Source organism: Phascolarctos cinereus, unplaced genomic scaffold, assembly GCF_003287225.1.
Source record: "Phascolarctos cinereus isolate Bilbo 61053 unplaced genomic scaffold, phaCin_HiC Scaffold_5;HRSCAF=322, whole genome shotgun sequence".
Taxonomy (NCBI): Eukaryota; Metazoa; Chordata; class Mammalia; order Diprotodontia; family Phascolarctidae; genus Phascolarctos; species Phascolarctos cinereus.
The window spans coordinates 132,262,222-132,280,871 of NW_027555958.1; the positions used below are offsets into that span (position 1 = coordinate 132,262,222).

An 18,650-nucleotide genomic window follows, 5' to 3' on the forward strand; every position below is an offset into this window, starting at 1 on the left:
AAGTTATTCCAAATAGCTAATAAGAGAAAAGCAAATCAAAACATCCTTGAGGTTTCGCTTCAAACCCAGCAAATTAGCATGGATGACAAAAGATGGAAATAGTTAATGATGCAGAGGTTGTGCAAGTACACTAATATACTAATGATGAAAATGTGAATTAGTCCAACTGGTCCATTCTGGGAAGAACGTTGGCATTATGCTAAGAAAGTGATTAAAATAGCTATATTATAAGACAGTAATAGAAATATCCATGTTTGACCCAGAGAACCCAGTAAGGTAGATACCTCCATACTAACGAGGTCAAAGTTAGAAAGAAAGGTCTAATATACACCAACAGAGTTATACACCAACATATATAGCAGTCCATTTTTATAGTAGCACAAATTAGATGTTTATCATTTGGTGAATGATTAAATAAATTGTGTTATATGAATGTGTTGAAATATTACTTCATTGTAAGAGATGTTGAACATGAAGAATGCAAGGAGACATAGGGAGACATGAATTCATGCAAAATGAAATAATCAGAACCAGGAAAATGACATATACAATGACTTCAATGTAAATGGAAAGAACAACAGCAAATTGAAACTGAATTCTGTGTAATTTATAATGAATAAGTGTGGCTTCAAAAAGAGAGGTGAAAATTCAGCTTCTTCCTTTCCTTTTAGAGGTAGATATCATGGATTTTAAATTGAGCTTTGAAGAAGGAGTAAGATTTGGATATTCATGGAGGAAATGAAAACATACTTTCCATTGAACAGAAAAGGGATAGTGGATAAATAAAGAGCTTGGCCTAAGTAAGGATAGTATCTTTTAGTAAACAGTAGAAGATAATATTGGAAGAAGTAAGGGGGAACAAGATTATGAGGCCTGAAGAGCTTGGAAAGTATAGACAAGACTCTTTTCTTCTCTCCCTCAATCTTTTTAATCAGGTGAAATTATGTTAAAATGAATATCAAAAGCAGCCTTTAAGATGGAAGTTCTTAATTTGTGTGTGTGTTATGGATCCCTTCTCAGAATAAAGCTCTTAAATGCATAAAATAAAATATGCAAGATGATAGAGGAAACCAGTTATATGAAATACAATTATCAATTTTTTTATAAAGTTCACAGACCACAACAAGAATTCCCATTTTAGGGGGCAAATAGGGAAATAAAGAGATAAAATGGACAAGGCAACTGAAGGGCTATATGTAAAAAGTGGTTCATTCATTCATTCATTCATTCATTCATGCATTTATTACAAGTCTAATATTATGTGCCAGGCTCCATTCTTGGTATTCTAGATATAAACACAAAAACTAAGCAGTCTGCCCTCAAGGTCTTTAGATTTTATCAAGCAGAAACAAGCCAGTCAATAAGCATTTATTAAGTGTTTACTGTGTGCCAGGAACTAAAACAACAGAACACTGGTAGGTAAATGCATAAGATATACGAAGTAACTAAAAAATAATTGGGGGGAGGGTCGCTAGCAACTGAGGGGGTCAGAAAAGGCATCCTCGAGATGTCCACTGAGATCAATCCTGAAGGAAGAGTCTTTGGTGATTATGGACTGAGAGGTTATGAGCCCCAGGCGTTTCTTAGCTCACTTGGAGTGACCTCTTCCTCTTTTCCTAGCAGGTACTTCTCAAGTTAGTGTTCAAGGAAGAGGTTTCTTGAGATAAATAGGCCTTAAGGCAGTCATCTTGCCTTAGTACCCTAGAGCTGGCTCTACCAATAAGCAACAAGTTTCTTGAGTAGTTGATCGACATGATGGTTACTGCACTTTAGAATAATTGCTCTGGAAGCAGAATGCAGGATTGATGAGAATTAGAGAGAGACAGGAATCCTGAAAACCAGTTTACAGTCAATTGCAGAAGTCCTATAGTCAAGTCGTGAGGGCCCAGATCAAGGGTGCCTGTGGTGACAGTGGGAAAGCAATACAAGAGAGACATTTTGAAGGGAGAGGCAGCAGAACCTTATCATTGGATATAGGACTAGCACAATGCCTGGCACAGAGTGAGTACTAAATACATGCTTGTTGATTGATTGATGGAAGAGAGAGAGAGTAGTCAAAGATAACTTCCGAACCTGGTTCAAGACTCACCTTTTCTAGGAGGCCTTGCTTTTTTCTAGTTTTTTTTTTCTTTTTCTTATTCCTCATTAACATAACTTTAATTTTTTTTTTTTTGTGAATGCCTTTTTTTTAAAGTTTCAGGCATTTCTGGATGTGCTTCCCCTCACCTCTATCTCTTAGAATCTTGAAATTCCTCCCAAGCTCATTTCAAGTCTCACTTTCTTTAAAAAAGGCAATTAGAGGTAAGTGACTTGCCCAAGGTCACACAGCTAGTAAGAGTCAAGTGTCTGCTCTGAGGCCTTATTTGAAATCAGGTCCTCCTGACTTCTGGGCTGGTGCTCTATCCTAAGCCCCACTTCTTAAATGAGTCCTTTCTTGATCTGCTCCCCCCTTATCCCATTGCCTTATATTTTCTCTGTACACATTTTCTTACGTGTGTTCATGCTGTCTCCCTCAATAGACTGTAAGCTCCTTAAGGAGAGGGGTGGTTTCATTTCTGTTTTTGGATCTCCACCACCTAGCCCAGTACCTGGCAAATAGCTGATGCTTAATAAATGCTCACTGGTTGATTGGTTGATAGCACTCCCTCCCCTGCTATTGAACCCTCAATTACAACTAAGAAAAATAGTTAAGCAACAACAATTAGTAGTGATTATGTCTCATGATGTACTCAGTGACCTAGCATAGTTTTTCTTCTCTTGATCTCTTCTTCTGAAGAAGGCTTTTGGTTTTCCCTTGTTTCCAATGCTTCTAGATTCTGCCTCCCCAGAATCCCTGGACATAAGATTCTTAAGAGATATGCCTTTTTTAGCTCCTGACATACAGTATTCTGCTCTGACCACAACAGTCATATAAATTTTCTTGACTGAGGTGACCAGTTGAAGAAAGTGTGTGTGTGTGTGTGTGTGTGTGTGTGTGTGTGTGTTGTGTGTGTGTGTGTGTGTGTGGTGGGGGTGGGGTGGTAGAGGGATTCTTCACATGAGAGATCACCATAGCTACTGAGCCACTGAGCATGGCTCAGGGAAATAGACTGGGTTTTCATGTTTCTCCCTGATGACAACAGTAGAAATCTTCAAAGGAGGCCCCCTCTGTGAAGTGGATTCTTCCAGAACAGACCACCCCCACCATTTAATCAAGCCTGGTCAGTGTCCCAGGGAGCTCTTTCTGGAGGTTGCTATCCGAGGCACAGCAGAGAGGCGCTAGCGGCCCCACACAATCCTCATTAAAATGCATGCCCTTCTGCATGCGTGGACACACTCACCTACAGGCACTCACCTAAGAAAACAACAACAAAAATGAATTGACAATGAAAAAAACAACAACCAAAAAACAACTGTGCAGAGGCAGGGGACTGTTTACTTCTTGCAGTATCTCAGCAACCACAGCTGTCATCTGGTTTCATTTTGGTGATTTTTATTAAGGCAAAATGGCACATGCTGTCATAGGAATGGCTCCGGCTTGGTCTCCGGCTCACGCTCACCAGCAGGTCACTGGTGATCCCCTGGTGTGCTAAGACATGACATGTTTCCTGCAAGTGAAGTTGTGGTGGGAGGAGGGGGCAGGGGAAGTCTCTGCGCAGCATCAGCTTTCTAGCTCAACATGGAAACAAACAGATTGCAAAAGGGTGAGCAAGTGAAACGTGGAGGATGAAAGGCTTCTGTAGAACAATTAACCCTATCTAAGGAGTGGGTTGGACACATCAGTCATAGGGAGAGAGGTGAGGAGAGAAGAGAAACATTCTCACAAACTGAAGGGAAAGCAGTTAAGGAAGTGGAAGACTCAGACATAGTTTAAAATTTTCTCAGCCTGAAGTACTGTGTCTAAGAGGTAGCTTTTCTTTCTTTTTCCTCTGGCCATATGAAACCCAGAGAAATCAAGCTTCCCTTAATATCACGCAACAAATGATGTGCTTTCTTTCATTTGGACATGAAGATGGCTCTGACCACCAATGAGACCTCCTGTCTCTCTCTCTCTCTCAGTCTTTCTTTTCCCCCTGGTAATGCTTTGTCTCCACGCTCTCACTCTGTTTCCATTTGTGAGCCCATGGCAGGCATTTGTGAGACAGCTGGCAGGGCTCAGGACTTCAGCCTGTAGTCATAGAACAGAGCAAAGCCAACTGCCCCATATGGAGATCAAACCTATCTATGGCTTTGGGCCTCATTAGCGCCAAATAAGCTATCCAACCACAGCAATTCCAAGGAGGAGCCAGAATCTGTGGCTCCTGCATTATGGGTCTATGTGAAAACTCAAGGCTTAATGTTGCCTCTTCTTTGTGTGTTTAAAAGATGATCTAGTGGGAATTTAGTAAAGCTACAGTCTAGCCAAGCTGGCCTTCTCAAAGGCTGTTTCTCACATTTGATGCTCCTCCCATCTCTGGGCCTTCACTCTGGTTGTCTTCTGTGTCTCTAATACTCTCCCTCTTCACCTTGTTCTCATAGAATACCTTACTTACTTCAAGATTCAACTCAAGCATTACCTTTTACATGAAACTATTCCTGACTCCTTATAAATGCTAGTAGTCTTCTTCCTTAAACTATCTTGCTTTTATTTTATTTATATTTATTTAGGGACATGTTGTCTCCCTTGACAGAGTATAAACTCTTTGAGAGCAAGTATTGTCCTTTCTTCCTACCTCCTTCCTTCCTTCCTTCCTTCCTTCCTTCTTCCTTCCTTCCTTCCTTCCTTCCTTCATCTATCTGCAGCTTTGGGAGGTAGGTGCTTGTTATCCCCATTTTACAGATAAGGAAATTGAGGCAAACTGAGGCTCCATGACTTGTCCAGGGTCACACAGCTAGCAAGTGTCTGAGGTTGAATTTGACCTCAGGTCTTCCATCTGACTGCCTCTCTAGTGGACACGTAGGGAGAGAGAGGTAGTGTGGTACTATTGAAAGAGAAATGGATTTGGAGTTAGAGTATCTCATTTCAAAGTTCTAATCCTGTCTCTCCTATTTACTAACTGTGTGACCTTGGGCAAGTTATTTAACTTCATCTGTAAAAAAATGAGGGGTTGCACCAGATTATCTTCCAGCGATATTGTAGCTCCCAGTGCTGCTGTGGGCCAGTAGTGTCAGGCTCAAAGCCAAACATGGTCCACTAAACTGTATATATGGATTCCTGAAGGCCCATACTGAGTTAGAAAACCACGTGTTAACATTACCTATATTTTATCATACTTTTATTTGTCTTATTAAATATTTTTGAGCCATGCTTGAGATATTGCCATGTTTTTTGACAACTTTGATATAGACCATTACCAGAGGAAGCATTGTACAGAGTTGGAAAAGCCCTGGACTACGAGTCAGAATGCCTTGGCTCAATTACTGACTTTGATATCTGCCTGAGTCACCTTGAGTAAGTCACAACTTCCCTGGGCCTCACGATTCTCATCTGTAAAATGGAGATAATAATACTTGTACCATCTAACTCATAGAATTAGCATGAGGTAAGAACTTTGTATACTGTAGAGTACTCTACAAGTGTGATTTCTTCTTACAAGTGACCATGGAATTTAGCTCTCAATTTCTTGTCAGGGCACAAAAGGAAACGTGACATTACATTTCTGATAAGAGAAAGTATACAAGTTCATCTGAGACACAAACTTTTTCTGGCATTGAATTAAAGAAAGAATATATCATGTAGGTATTTGTATAAGGCACATTGAGTAATGTAATGGACAGAATATTCAATACTTTTTTGCAGAAGACACAGAAACATTTGTTCAAATGGTTATTTCATAAGTTGGGCTTCTAGGAATTGAGGGCATAATATTAACTCTTAAATCAGTGGCAGAGATGAGGAAGAGGAAAGAATGGAGACATTAAAATAACATCCTTCAGGTATGCTGCTTCCCCATAATCTAACTTAATACAGAGATAGAATTTAGAAAACGTAGAAGACTGAATAACCATTAGATTATTTCTCTCATATAACATGTTCCAAGTTAAGTCTTTGATAAATGGTGTTTTTGAAGATATATCAGAAAAAAAGTATTGATCCTTTAAATTCTGAAAGCCTATCTAGAGAAGGCAAAGCAGGTAAATAGATAAATAGTTATAGAGCATTATTAAGAACTTATGTGCTAAATGATGGGTATACAAATATAGCAAAACAAGTCAGTTCTTGCCCTCAAGGAACTTATATTTAGCAGAGTAAGACCACATACACAGGAGAGGATGAGGTAGGAGAAACTACACCAACCCCCAAGGCATGACGAGGAAATCAGGGCCCCAGTAAGATAAGGCAAAAGGCTTACCTCTTAGAGTTGATGAAACAAGGGTAGAGCCCATGTTTCTGGTGGGGTGGAGGTGGTTAGAGAAAGGGGCCATATTGTAAGAATTGTCTTGGGAATCTGGTTCCCTGCAAGGTAAGGCAAGAGAAAAACATGAATTTCTAGTGGGATAAAGGTAGTGGAGGAGTGGGACTGTGGCATGGAGACTGCAAGAAGTGACTGAAGAAGTAGGCCTGAGCTGCTACAACCTAAAAAAGCAACCGAATTCCTCTGGTCACTATTAGAGCAGCTACCTTATAGACCTCTTCCTGGTGACTCCAGAGAGTTCTGCTATAGTCTTTGACTTTTTTTTTGTATTTAATATCTTATTTTCCACCAATTACATGTAAAAACAATTTTCAACATTCCTTTTTTAAAAATTGAGTTCTAAATTCTTTTCCTCCTTCCCTCTCCCTTCATTAAGAAGGCAAGCAATTTGATATAGATTATGCATGTGTTGACTTAAGTCTTGAAAGCTGTCTTGCAGATTTCTCAGGCACTGTCTCAGGCCCTAAGAACAAGTGTGGACTATGTCTCTAATCTTTTGCTCCCCTGCCCCCCAACCCAGATTTTCGATGACTGACCCAGCCAGCGTGGCTACACTATTGTTCTTAGTTGCCTGTGACCTGGACCAGTGACACTGAGACTATGTAGCACACTCAGCACCATAAGACACTTTAGGGTCTCTCAACAAGCATAATTTTCCTATTAGTTGAGTTCCTTTGGAGGAAGATCATGCCTCTCCTGTGCTTAGCACATTGTGGGCATCTGATAAATATATTAAAGATTAGATGTTCCTAGAGTCACTTGACATTTTTACTGTCAACTGAGAATGTTGTAATGTTTACCGGATATCTGAGTCGTTTGTAGTATCAAAGCAGTAAGCAACATTTATTCCTGTAGCCCAGTTTAACTAAAATAAAAGTGGGAGATTGTACTGACACCAAATGCTGACTTGCAATCAAAGTTTGAAGTATACTTTGATGTCATATTTGTTAGAATGCATCTATTCTATGTGACAGGGGACTCCTGTATCAATAATAGGGTTATAGATTTAGAGTCAGGAGGGGCCTCAGAGGTCATCTGCTCCAGGCCCTTCATTTTACAAAGAAAGTAGCTGAAGCAGAAAGAAAGAAAATGACTTGTCCAAAGCAGTAAGTAGAAGAACAGGGATTTGCACTCAGGTCTTCTGATTTTAAATCTTTCCACAGTACCCAGCTGCCTCAGTCATTATTTTGAGCATTACATGACTTTATGTACTGTATGTATTACCAAATCAACTTTGTGAAGAAGCCATATCAGATGTATATTAGTTACTAACAATAATTTAAGTGTTATTTCTGAAAAGCCACCAATAATTGGATAATTAGAGGTAGCCAAGGATACTGTGAAACTGTTAAAAATGCTAATTGGGAACCATCAGAAAAGGTGTAATAAGAAAATATCAGACACCAAAAATAGGCTGGTGGAAGAAAGAAGAGCAACAGAATCATCACGAGGTGTACTGTAAGTGCATTTGTTGAAGTATTTGCTTGAGCCACTGTATCTTGTTTTCTTCAATGGCTTCCTGTTGGCTGTCGAAGTTCAAACCCCTTTGCATGGCATTGAATGCCCTCCACAATCTGATGTACTGTTCCTTCCCAAGCTTATTTCAGACTACTCCCCTCCATGTCATCTCTACTCCAGCCAAACTGCATTACTTATCCCCTATTCGTAACTCCTGTCCCTACCCCTACCGCCATTTCCTTGCTGTCAGGCCTGTATTTATGCTATTCCCTATGCCTGGGATGTCTCCCCCTGCCTTTGTGTTGAATTTCTACCCGTGCTGTAAGAATAAATTCAAATATCACTTTTTGGGGGGGAATATTTCCTTAATTCCTGACAGTTGGTAAAGGTTGTTGTGAGGTTGTTTACACACACATACACACACATAATGTGAAGTGCTTTAAAGTTGCAAACTTTAAAGTTATTATTATTATTTGTAATAGTGATGGCCTTTTCCCCCTTAGACCTGATATAGCATTTTTCATTTATCATGTACTATAGTTATCTGGGTTTCATGGGACATTTAGGATTTTAAAAGAACCAGAAAATGGCCTTTAGTACATTGGCCCTGTCTTCTAAGGAACCACTTATAGGAAGACAAGGACAATAATGACACAGGATGAGAGAAGGTGTAAAGGGCTCTAATTTATACCAGTGACAAGAGTATACTCATGAGATCACAGATCCATTGTCTTTTTTTTCCTAATTTTATTTTTTAATGTAGCCTGTACAAAGTCTGGGGATTTTTGTCCCAACTCCCACTTCTGACAAGTCATGTTCCAAAACAAGACTACATCTTTCCCTTGAGTTTCTAGAGATAACCCTAAGTGGTTTGAGGAGGTGTATTAATGGAGTCAGCTCTAGTTGTGTGTTCTCCCCAATATCTATTACCAGTGAGTGAGTAGTGCTCCTATCATTCACCCAATTAGCATCAACTAGTTTTTACAAAGGGATATTTAATAAGAAGATATAGAAAGAACAGAGGTATAAAGCATCTGCCTGAATCAATGCCAAGGTCTTCCCTAAACCATTGTGGTTCCTGGGGAGAGTGAGCTCAAACTTCAAGTGTTTGCTTCAAAGCATTCACATTACCAAATTCACTTCTAAATGCCATTCTTCTTTGCTGCCTTGGTCAATCAGGTTGCTTGGGGTTTAGCTCCTAACTGGGATCAGCCATTGCAAATTCTACTGTTAACTCCTATCACTGGAGTTCTGAGTTCTGATGACTCACTCTTCTGACTTTCTGAAGCTCATAAGATCACAGCCTAATGATCAACTCCAATACTCCTTCATGTTGGGCAGGAAAGAATAAAGACAAGTGGGACAGAAGCAATAGCAGGTCACGATTTCTAGTTTCATTTGGTGTTAGCTTTCTTCACCCACCTTGAGATTTATAAGAATTCTTATCTCCTCTCTTGGACATAACCAGGCAGGAGTGAGTGTGTGTGTGTGTGTGTGTGTGTGTGTGTGTGTGTGTGTGTGTGTGTGACACCTACACCCACAGAGACAGAGCAGAGACACACAGAGAGACAGAGACTCACACAGAGAGAAGCTTTGGTCAGTTAGTACCTTTTGAACATACCTCCATTTCTGTCTCAGCAACTAGTCAAAAGTCCATTTCTTCCAAATGCAGCATACTTGATAAGTAAAGCCACTCTCTCTTGGGTGCCTTCGATTCCCTGTTACATTGGGTCAAGCAGGTTGCTCAGGGCTTTGCTTCTAACTGGGCTTGGTCATCTGTAAATCAGACAGGAAACAGTCATAGAATACATGCACATACATTCTGAAGTGGAGAGCAGGGGCCTGTCCCTCCACTCCATGCCATCAAGTACTTCTTAGAAGCAGGCACACTAAATGCACAGGGTCCTGGGACTCAGCCCCCATTGGCCAGTCCCCTATTACGTGCATTATGAACTGGACAAACATCAACAAACATGGTCATTTCCATATACAAAGAAGATAAAAAGAGTTTTATGTGAAACTGTGAATATTATGTGTAGCTTATTTTACAGGAAGTATATAATCACTTTAGCATGGTAATTATAATACTGTCAGTTTGTGCCTCTTCCTAAACTTTCTTTGGCTCTTTTCTAGGTATTTTAAAATTGTTTCATTGTTTCCTTCCTTTCTTCCTTATGTCCTTCCTTCCTTTTTTCCTCCCTCTCATCTTTCTTTCTTTCTCTTTTTTCTTTCTTTCTCTTTCTCTTTTTTTCTTTGTTTCTTTCTCTTTCTCATTATTACTATTCTCCCAACCTGCACACCTCTACTCTCATGTTACGTAAGTGGTACATTATTTCTCTAGCTTAGGAATTCTCCTGTTATAGAAAATATATCATTACTGTTAGGAACTGACCTTTTATGGAATATATATGACAACTTAGAAACCTCCCTGATATGGAACATCATGCCCCCAAAATATCCCCCTCTTTGAAAATTAATGCATTCCCTAGTAACAAATAAGTCTAGTCAAGCAAAACCAGATCCACACTTTGGCCAATTGCAGATTAATTTTTTAGGTAAGTTACATATATATATGCAGATGGTAAGCTCTCCAGGGGTAGTGGGTAAATTTTATTTAAACTTTGTGTCTCATCCAGGGCCTATCGCAGTGTTCTCTGCATAGAAGATGATCACTAAATGGTTGTTGTTATAGACTTGAAACACGCTTCCTAATCTCCAATCACTTTCTCCATAGGATCTAAACCATAAAGAAATTAAATGTCCACAAAATCACTGTTCATAAATACTTGTTCACTAAGTATTCATATAGTACCTACTATATGGTAGGTAGGCATTGTTTTAAATGTCAGGGATCCAAAGATAAAAGTGAATCTGTCTCTGCTCTCAAGGTGCTTACATTCTATTGGAATCTAGCACAGTATATATATTAAAAAATCATTAGGCACAACCTAGTTCAAATCCTTAATTCTGCATGTGAAAAAACTGAAGTTGAGAGAGGATGTAACTTTTACAATGTCACACAGACCTTCCAGATTTCCAAGGACAAGAATGGTTATGTATATGATAATATTGTGGTTCCTCTGTTGATTCCCCTCAAGCCCTAGAGGCTGTGCATCAGAAGGTTGGCAGGTTGGTTTTAGAAATGAGAAGTCTGTGAAAAGCTGCAAATTAGAATTTCCTTTGAAGGGCAAGAAGAACCAGATGTCACATATTAGCTTCCTAGAATAACACAGGGTATTCCAAAAATCTCAGTGCATTTAGAAAACCTAAGATTTTTGGGGCAGCCTGAATAGGTAAAATCCTATTCTAGAAATGTTTGATGTAATGGCTTATGTTCTGTAACCATAGGATTTCTAAGTGAGGGAGATAACTGACTGCTCATTCAAGCAATATTTGACACAGCATAATTCCCATACAGAAAATGAATGTGGATTGTCCTTGGGACTATACTGGGATTTGGTGGGTAATAATAATGCCATTTATAGCATTTTTCTACATTCTACTCTTTAAATATAAATTAGGGAATTAGACAAGACAGTTTCTAAGGTCCCTTTGAGCTCTAAAATTCTATCCCCCATAACTTTCCAGTGAGGTAAAGTATGCTTATCTCCATTTTACAGAAGAAGAAACCAAACCATGCAAGTGATATGCCCAAGGTCCAAGAGCTGCCTGGTAACAGAGCTGAGATAGGAATTTAACCTCCTGGCTCCTAACCAACTTAGGCTTCCTTTTGCCTATGACATATGACATATGACCTCACATGAGAACAGTTGGTTCAAAATCTGGTTCTGTGGCAGAAGGATAATGGTTTTTCCCATTTGACTCTTTCCCCCTTCTTCTTAATGAATTTTTATAATGTCTAGATTTGTTTTTGCTATTTAAGGATTTGACAAATACTCTAGATACTCTGGAAAACTATGGACTAGAAACCAAGAGACCTGAGTTCCAGTGACTCCTTGTGACCTTGGATAGATCTCTTCCATTCTCTAGGATTCAGTTTTCTCATTGTAAAGTGAGGGGATAAAGATGTAAAGGAAGGAGATCCAGCATTATCAGACCTTAAACTATATTATAAGGTGAAAACATTGCTGAAGTGTAAAATGGATAATTTTCTATTATTTTAAATGAAAAATTCTTTTGACAAATAAAACCAATGTAGCCAAAAATAGAAGGAATGCAGAAAATTGGGGAAAACCTATCATAGACAATCTCTCAGATAGGATGTGATTGTGTTGGAATACTGCTGTGATGTAGGAAACAATGAGCTGGTTGATTTAGAAAAATATGGAAAGACTTGGACTTTTGAAGAAAGATACTATCCACCTCCAGAGAAAGAGATGACAAGTGGAAATATGCACAGTATGGTTTTACATATATGTGTATGAGTATATGTGTATATATATATGTTTATGTTTACAGATATCTATGTATATATCTGCATTTAATTATAACCTTCTTTAGAGCGGTGATTGGGGTGGGGAAATAAAGGAAAAAGTGTACAGCAGAGAACAGAAGAAAACCTATAAGGAAGCAAAGAAAAACTGGGTAGCTTTGAAAACAACGTATAGTATTTATTATATAGGTTTTCTTGAAATGGAAATTTATTGTTCTATATTGAATCCTCTATTATGTTCTGCTGTGTATGTAGAAATGTTCTTTTTTCTCGTTTTATGTTTAAGTTTAAAATGAATAAAACATTTACAAAAAATTTAAAACATAAAAAAATGGGGACAGCTAGTTGGTGAAATGGATAGAGCACCAGCCCTGGATTCAGGAGGACTTGAGTTCAAATCTGGCCTCAGACACATAACACTTACTTATCTGTGTGACCTTGGGCAAGTCATTTAACCCCATTGCCCAACCAAAAAAAAAAAAGAAAAGAAAAGAAAAGAAAAAAAAAACCACGACTCTAGCAAAATAAACTACTTGAAAACATAAAAAAATGAGGGGATTGGACTACATGACCTCCAAGGTCCCTTTCAACTCAAATACACTGTAATTTTTATCAATAAAAGTTTTTTTGCCCATATAAAAGATGTATTAAAAATTCTTAAAATCACTTAAGAGTGAGTGGAAGAAATTTCTTAAAGGTCGAAGTACATTTTAAAATTAATTGCATCAAATGGGGAAAAAAAGATGTCAAAAGATGAAAGACCCTACTCTTCCCTTTCTATTATTCCCTACTTAAAGTCACAGTCTGTTACCCCTTTAGTTATGTCTCCACTGAATATCTGGGATGATCTATGGGGTCATAGAAAATAATTAGAGGAAGAGAACTCAGACACAATTTAGTCCAACCCCCTCATTTTAAAGAATAAACTAAGGCCCGGGAGGGTTAAGGGACTAGCATGAGGTCTAGAATGACTTTGGATCATGGAAAAAGAACAATATCTGAAAAACTGTCAAGAAACACAAATTGCCTCACTGATATCAGTGTGCTCAGGAGTAGAGAGAACAGAAGGCAGCCACAGAAAGCTATCCATTTTTGCTGGAGAGAACATTGCTTTCCAAAGTCTTGTTATTCTTTCCCGTCCTGAGGCTCTTCCTACTCTGCCTTCCTTTCTCATGCTCACTTAGGCAATCAACAAAACAAAGTTTGGGTGGGTAGGGTGAAGGTGGGAGGGGAGAGATTCAATGTTATCATAGCCCACAGAGGCAGGCTGTTTTCTTGTAATGCTGTGTATACAGCATTTCACATGCAAGCCCAATTTCTTTTGGCAGTGGTTCATTGCCGGGAATTACCCTTCCAACAATGTGTACTACCTGTACTCCTCCACAGTGGCAGCACAGCAGTGGAAGGGAATGGGTTTATGGAAAAGAAAGGGGACTCTACCTCACTCTAAAGCCATAGCTACTTATACTTCCCATGGCTGAAATGTGATCAGTAGAGGCCATGGGCCCATTCTGAAATTTAGATCTAATAAAAATGATCACTGTACCATGTCATACGACTTCCTTTTGGTGTACAGAGTCTCTGAGCCAAATAGAAATGTTTGTAATTACTTATTGCTGCATTTGATACTAAGGGTCTATGGAAGGATTAGCATCTGAAATCTTAGTCTTGGACATGGTCTTCCCCACCACAGTGCTTCTTTCTTTTCTTTTCCATGATATCAAAGTTTAATGTAAGACATGAAGCTAAAGTGCTAAGATAGCACTTGGAGGATCTGGAAACATGTTTTGTTATGTGATATAGGGTATTCAAGAGAACTGTTAAAGGGAGGAGGAAACAAAAAGATGCGAAACCTAAGAGACAGAAAAGGGAGAGAAGATTAAGGCCAATAGTATGGTCACCATTCTCACCCCAAGCTTTGACTAGAAAGGATGTGTAGTTGCCTTGAAAGCTTTCTGGCAGATGGCTAGGCTTATAGACAAGTAGAAACAGTAGCAAGGAAGCAGTGGCCCTAAGACCAGAGGGAGGCAGATCAGGAATGGGAGGTTGGAGGTTTGGGAAGCACTGGGTAGGGATTCTTGGAGGCAGGTCATAGATTTGGCAGATGAAATGCAGGGGGCCTAAGCTGGAGAGAATAAGGCTCCAAAAGTCTCTTGTTCAAAGCCGGCACTAAGCTTAGTGGGTGAGTAGCTTTCTGGTACATTTGTTAAAATGAATAGAAACTAAAATGACTGCACAGCCTATAGCCCCTCCCTTCTTCTGGAATATATATATATATATATATATATATATATATATATATATATATATATATATATATATATATATATATATATATATGTGTGTGTGTGTGTGTGTGTGTGTGTGTGTGTGTATGCATACATACATATATATGTGTATTAAAGCCTTATTTTAAAAATGGAAGCAGTTTCTTTTAATGTTTGATATATTTTGGCATTCTTGGGAAAGAAAAAATTCTTCTAAGTTTAGGTAGTGATGGAATAAGTTGAAGGGGGGAGAAATGGGAGGGACATATATATATGTACATATATGTATATATGTGTCTGTATATGTATATGTATATATAAGAAAAAGAGAGAGAGAGAGAGAGAGAGAGGAGAGAGAGAGAGAGAGAGGAGAGAGAGAGAGAGAGAGAGAGAGAGAGAGAGAGAGAGAGGAGAGAGAGAGAGAGAGAGAGAGAGAGAGAACGAGAACTTTTTCAGCACTTATTATGTTCTGGAGAGTGTTAATAGGGCCTTCAGCCTTGCCAATTGGGATTAAGGCTTTTTAAACAACTAGTCTATTCTACTATATCCCCCAATAAAAATACACATTACATTGCATGTTGTATTTAGCAGAATGAGAGGCCAAGGAATGTGAGTCAAAACTTTCCCCCTGAAATTGACAGAATGGAATAGAATGAAACAGTCTGCATTACTTGTGTTCCTCCTATAGTTCAGCCTATGATGAAATAGGGGACTTTAGGAAGGAAGGATGTTGAGCCAGTGTTGCTTCCCAAGGACCCCAGAGACTGAAGAAAGTAATGTTTTCAAACACATGTAAGCAGGGAACTCAGAAGAGTCAGGAACATTTCAGATATTGAGAAGTAGCACAAGCATCCTCACAACATTTCCCAGGTGATGGAAGGAAAATGTATGATAGAAAGTCTATAGGCTCATTAGTGGGGAAGCAGGAGGAAAAATTTCAGACTTTGAAAGAAAACCTTAAATTATTTTATATACGCTTGCTACAGCTAGATTGAGTTAGGGTGCCAGGCACAGTCTGCTTGCTTTCACTGTGACTGCAGTTTTAGCTCCCCTTTGAGGTTCCTTTTTGAGAGCTCTCTGCAAGAAGGGGATACCCAAGAATGCACATATACTCTGGAATGGGAGAATTTCTTCATAATTTGTAATATTTCACCATCTGCAAAGAAGTGACTACTGTTAAAATGGAGACACAGAAATGACACAGAAATTTGTATCATCTTTCACCCAAATAGGAAGGGAATTAAATTAAGTGCACATTATATATATTGAGTCAACCCAAAGAAAGTCAAGTGCTATCTTAATCTATTGCATGAGTCTTAGAAGTTTTACTTCCAAGCTTTAAAGGAATCATCAGATTGATAATCACCTACCTTTTAAAAGTCTATAACTACATATTGTTAGGATTATAACACTAGTTTGTAACTTCTTGTGTCTCACGCAACTATTTGGCTAGGGCTTCCATCTAAATAGGCATTTATGCAATTTCTTGCTTTTAAGGCATGGTGAAGGAAATAAAATCATAGAATTAGGGCTGGGGGAATTGTAGAGGCAGTCAATCCAACTCTCTCATTTTACAGATGAGGAAACTGAGTCCCAGAGAGGTTCAATAACTTGCTTAAGGTCACGTTAGAGATAAGTGACAGAGGAAGGAATGGAAATCAGGTTCTGCAGTCAGTATTCTTTCCACCATACTGTGCTTCTTCTTCAAATAAAGCCGCAGCATGAGAAAGAAAGCCCCAGAGTTTCATTCAGGTTTTTAGATTGTTAAAATGATGCTGGAAAAGTTTTTGAACAATATGTCAGTTTGGAAACACTCAGAGTGCTCCCGAAGATAGAATCAATAGCCATTTCTGAAACACTGGTCTGAGGCACTCAGACAGCTCAGTGGCTCGAGAGGACAAGGCTGCTGGATTGACATTGATCATGAGATAATAATAATCATGACAATAATAATAACTAGCATTTGTTAAACTTTAATAAATTTAAAGTTTGGCAACTTTATAAAAATTATCTTATTTGATCTTAACAACAACCTTGGGAGGTAGGTATTATTATTATTGCCATTGTTTAAGGGTGGGAACATTCAGAGATACTTTTATCTCCAAGATATTATTACCACAGTTGCTGAGGGGTTTTTGTTGTTGGTCAGTTGTTTTTCAGTCATGTCTGACTCTTGATGACCCTTTTTGGGGTTTTCTTGGCAAAGATACTGGAGTGATTTGCCATTTCCTTCTCCAGCTCATTTTGCAGGTGAGAAAACTGAGACAAACAGGGTTAAGTGACTTGTCCAGGGTTATACAGCTAGTTAAGTGTTTGAGGCTAGATTTGAACTCATGAAGATGAGTATTCCTGATTCCAGGCAAAACATTCTGGCCACTGAGCAACCTACCTGCCCTTGTTGAGGGTATAGATGCCAAACCATCTGACTATGGAACTTGCCATGTACCTGCCTTTGCTGCCAAGCTTCTCTTCACCTGAATGAGCATCTCCTGCACCAGACCTGGATCTTCATATCCTGGACTTTCAGAATCTATTTCCCCAGACTCTGGGGAAGTTAATGAATTCATTTCTAAAGCCCCTACCTTAGGGCTCAGCTATTTTCATTGGTGACTGAATGAAAGCTAGCCCACTTAGCTGCCTATATCTGTAAGTTGGCTCCTGACTGTAGACCATGCTTCCCCATCCAGACATTCAGCCAGCTCACGTCCCCATCTGCTATTCACTGCCTTGCTCCCTCCCTCCTCTTGGACCATCTGAAGGCCTCTGAGAAAACCAGTAGAAATGGAACTAAATGAATATAGTTTCCTACTCTCTTATGCTCTTTACTAAAGGCAGAGGGAGGCACAATATATGTTGTACTCTGGACAAATATTTAGGAAGTAACTTAGCATATTAAGCCATTTTTGTTTTGTGTCTCTTGTAACTCTCCAAGGCCACTCTATATTGGCCAATGTCTTTAGCATGTAAACATTATTACAGAAAAGAATGAATGAATGAATGAGTGAATGAATGAAAAGCATTTATTAAACGCTGCTTAGTGGTAGACTTGGTACTAAGGGTTGGAAATATAAATACAATCAATTAAAATTCACTAAGAACTTACTATTGTTCTAGGAAGAGAAAAAGAACAAGGGATATAGGACAGAGCTCCGGCCTTGGAGTCAGGAAGACCTGAGTTCAAATCCAGTCTCTGACCAGACACTTGATGCTTACTAGCTGTGTGACCCTGGGCAAGTCACTTAATCTTGATTGCCTCACCAAAAAAAAAAAAAAAAGAACAAGGGCTACAGAGAAAAAATGAAAACAGCCCCTGCCCTCAACGAATTTACATTCTAATGAGGAACTCCACAAATATTGGACCATCGGGGACAGGAAAGGAAATGTCTGGGGAGTTCTGGGATTGTAGGTAGGGCAAACAACTGAAAAGCCCCCTCTAGAAATGATGATGTTATTGATTTGGTTTCTTTGCCCACAGCAAGGTGGGGTAGAAAGGGACATAACTAGATCTTCATAGATTTTCTCTGACTCTTCATCCTTTGCAACAGATGATGGCACATAAAGCTTCAGCTATTTCCAAAGTGGTCTTCTTGCAAGTATTTAACATGAGAACTGCAGTATGAGATAACAAAATGTCTCATAAAAGGATTCTTTTCTTATTGACTTTGCATGCATAATAAATCCAACTCCATCAACTCATTTATTTGCTTCTCCCAGGAAAACCCATCAGCCATCTTTCCATTTAGCTGTAATTTCCTTTTATTCTTCTGGCTTATTTTATAGTGAGAATACTAAGATTGATATGATTCAGTTCCTCTAGGAGTAGGCTCACTTTTTGATCAGTATGCAATGACATTGTTTTATGTATATTGCATATGAAGTAATGATAACTTAAAAATATACATATTAGTAGAACTTACGGAATTTTTGTCTCCCTGCATACCACCTATCTATTCATCTCTCTCTCTCTCTCTCTCTCTCTCTCTCTCTCTCTCTCTCTCTCTTTCTCTCTCTCTCTCTCCCTCTCCACCTCTGTCTTTATCTGTCTCCCTGTCTCACTCTCTTTACCTATCTATCCATATATCTGTTGTATTAAGAAGAGAAGTATGGTTTTTCTGGATAGCAACAACGAAGCCCAAGGGGGATGATCATTAAATACTT

General features: G+C 38.9%; 2 long non-coding RNA genes across 5 annotated transcripts in view; one reads left to right on the forward strand and one right to left on the reverse strand.

Moving 5' to 3' along the window:
- LOC110208841 (uncharacterized) overlaps nucleotides 1-18,650 on the forward strand; it is a 412,785-nt gene that overhangs the window by 66,378 nt on the left and 327,757 nt on the right. The window lies entirely within an intron of this gene.
- LOC110208840 (uncharacterized) overlaps nucleotides 1,353-18,650 on the reverse strand; it is a 32,126-nt gene continuing 14,828 nt past the window's right edge. The window contains exons 2-4 of one of the 2 annotated variants that reach the window (XR_002324668.2): nucleotides 9,454-9,608; nucleotides 6,312-6,415; nucleotides 1,353-1,900 (exon numbers count right to left, since the gene is read on the reverse strand). This is a non-coding gene — a long non-coding RNA (uncharacterized LOC110208840). Of the gene's footprint in view, nucleotides 3,335-6,311; nucleotides 6,416-9,453; nucleotides 9,609-18,650 lie in introns of both variants that reach the window. The other variant, XR_002324667.2, reaches the window with a different exon arrangement.